This window comes from Hesperophylax consimilis, chromosome 22 (genome assembly GCF_061612785.1).
Source record: "Hesperophylax consimilis isolate HC1 chromosome 22, BYU_Hcon_1.0, whole genome shotgun sequence".
Classification (NCBI taxonomy): domain Eukaryota; kingdom Metazoa; phylum Arthropoda; class Insecta; order Trichoptera; family Limnephilidae; genus Hesperophylax; species Hesperophylax consimilis.
Genome location: NC_142857.1, coordinates 11,331,112 through 11,333,796, shown reverse-complemented (window position 1 = coordinate 11,333,796; position 2,685 = coordinate 11,331,112). Strand labels below are relative to the sequence as shown.

Genomic DNA, 2,685 nt, shown 5'->3' with positions numbered 1-2,685 from the left:
GGAGGAAATGACGTTGAATCGTGCCACCTTCTAAAACAACAGGTAATCAGTTTACTAAAATCTGCAGGGATGAATCTAAGAAAATGGAGATCGAACGTGGCAGAATTATCTTCCGAACCAGGTCAAGATATGCAAGGATTGATATCTAAAGAACCCCAGGAAGAAAAAATACTAGGATTAATCTGGAACAGTGAGTTTGATTACTTTTCATATGTAGTGAAAAAACCAGTATGTACCGTACAAAGCAAACGGCGGATATTGTCAAGTATCGCCTCAACGTTCGATCCTTTAGGACTGCTAGGACCAGTAACGGTTGTAGCAAAACTAATTATGCAGAGATTATGGATATCTAAGACTTCCTGGGATGAAGAAATACCCGAGGGAATATTAAAAGATTGGGAAAATTACATGAAAAATTTATCTCAAATAAACCTGTTGAAAATAAAGAGAAGAATCTTGTGGGGTCAAAACAGCCTACAAATCCATGGTTTTTGCGACGCATCGGAAAAGGCCTACGGAGCCTGTGCGTATCTAGTATCCAGGGACGCCGAGGGTAAGATGCACTCTCAGTTAATATCTTCCAGGTCCAGGATAGCGCCATTAAAAAACATATCCCTGCCAAAATTGGAACTTTGTGGTGCGGTGCTGTTAACGAAATTATTAAAAAACATCAAAGAAGCACTCAACATGGTTGAGGTGGATACATACTACTGGTGTGACTCTACCATCGCACTATGCTGGATAAGAGGACAGCCAGCTAGATGGAATACCTTTGTGGCCAACAGGGTTGCCGAGATACAAGAGGCCGGCGATCCCGCCCATTGGCGACATGTTTCATCGCAGGAAAACGCCGCTGATATTTTATCAAGAGGAGTTACAGCAAACAAACTGTTACAAGCAGATATTTGGTGGAAGGGTCCGGATTGGCTAATAAGAGAGGCCGATCACTGGCCGAAGCCAGAAAATTCCTGTATAAATCCTCCAGAGATAAAAACCAAGGCGGTATGCGTGTCTACTAATGTCACGGAGTGGGACATCTTTTCAAAATTTTCCTCTCTCAACAAGCTAAAGAGAGTAACTGCATATATATTGCGTTTCTTTAATAATTGTAACACAAAAAACTGTAAATCAACCGGGAGGTTAAGCGTGCCGGAGCTGGACAATACATTGCATCGTCTAATAGCAATAATTCAACGCTACCATTTTAAGGATGAGTTCAGGGCTTTGAGTAATAAATGTTCACTGGATAAACGTAGCGTTATTTTGTCGCTTAATCCATTTATAAATAATGGATTAATTTGTGTCGGGGGCAGGCTAACAAAGGCGAAACATTTATCATACCAGCAACAAAACCCAATAATTTTACCAAAAAATAATAATTTAACAGAATTAATTATTCGACATCTTCATTATGTACATTTACATGCAGGGACACAAATTTTGTTATCTCTAGTGAGATTACAGTTCTGGCCGATTGCCGGAAAAACCACTGTTAAGCAAATATTACATAAATGTATAGTATGTTTCAGAAAAAATCCAGTAACCAGTCAAGTTATCATGGGTGACTTGCCGGAAAACAGAATAACACCTAGCAGGCCGTTCGAGGTTACCGGGATTGATTACGCAGGTCCTATCATGATGAAAAGCGGTATCACCAGGAAGGCTCCATTGGTGAAATCTTATTTATGCATTTTTGTTTGTTTCTCAACAAAAGCTGTGCATTTGGAACTGGTAACAGACCTCACCACTGACAACTTTTTAAATTGTTTAAAACGTTTCATTGCGCGGAGGGGCAAACCCTTTAAAATATATTCAGATAATGCGACCAATTTTAAGGGAGCATATAATCAACTGAGAGAATTGTATGATAAGTTAAAGAAATCTGATGACAAGATTCAAAAATATTTAGCTGATTTGTCAATAATGTGGGGATTTATTCCACCACGGTCACCGAATTTCGCTGGACTCTGGGAAGCAGCAGTGCTCAGCAAAATCCGCCAAATATCATTTAAAAAGAATAACCGATAGTTCAAGTTTAACCTTTGAACAATTATATACTTTATTGTGTCAGGTAGAATGCTGTTTAAATTCACGTCCGCTCACTCCTCTGTCCAACGATCCGACTGACCTGAATCCTTTGACCCCAAATCATTTCCTGATTGGCGGAGGGATAGCTTCTATCTCTGAGAAGGATGTTCGGGAGATACAATATAATCGATTGAATCAATATCAAAAATTAAATGCACTGATTCAAACATTTTGGTGCAGGTGGAAACTGGAATATCTTGCAGAATTACAAAGACGTACCAAATGGAAGGAAGACAAGGGCCTCAGGACTGTTGAAAGGGACGACATGGTCATACTAAAGGAGGACAACCTGCCGCCTAATATGTGGAAACTAGCCAGGATTCTAGCTACTCACCCTGGAGCTGACGGGAAAGTGCGGGTGGTTACCCTCAAAACCGCACAAGGAACATTTAAGAGACCTATCAGCAAAATATGTTTATTACCCATGGAAAGGGATTCAAGCATTGCTACAGGGACGCCCGATGTACCCCCCGGACTGAATAAATAAGTTCCTGCAGTCATAAACAAGAGAAAAATCAACAACCTACCTGAAGGATGACCTTGGACCATCAAATTTTTGCTAGCAGTCATAAAAAGGAGAAGAATTAGCAACCTACC

General features: G+C 40.3%; 1 long non-coding RNA gene across 1 annotated transcript; it reads left to right on the top strand.

Annotated features, from left to right (window-relative positions):
• Window positions 1–890: 890 nt before the first annotated feature.
• Window positions 891–2,401, top strand: LOC149412845 (uncharacterized). The gene is made up of 3 exons (XR_016304253.1): window positions 891–1,074; window positions 1,520–1,671; window positions 2,269–2,401. It is a non-coding gene; the product is annotated as an uncharacterized LOC149412845 (long non-coding RNA).
• Window positions 2,402–2,685: the final 284 nt, after the last annotated feature.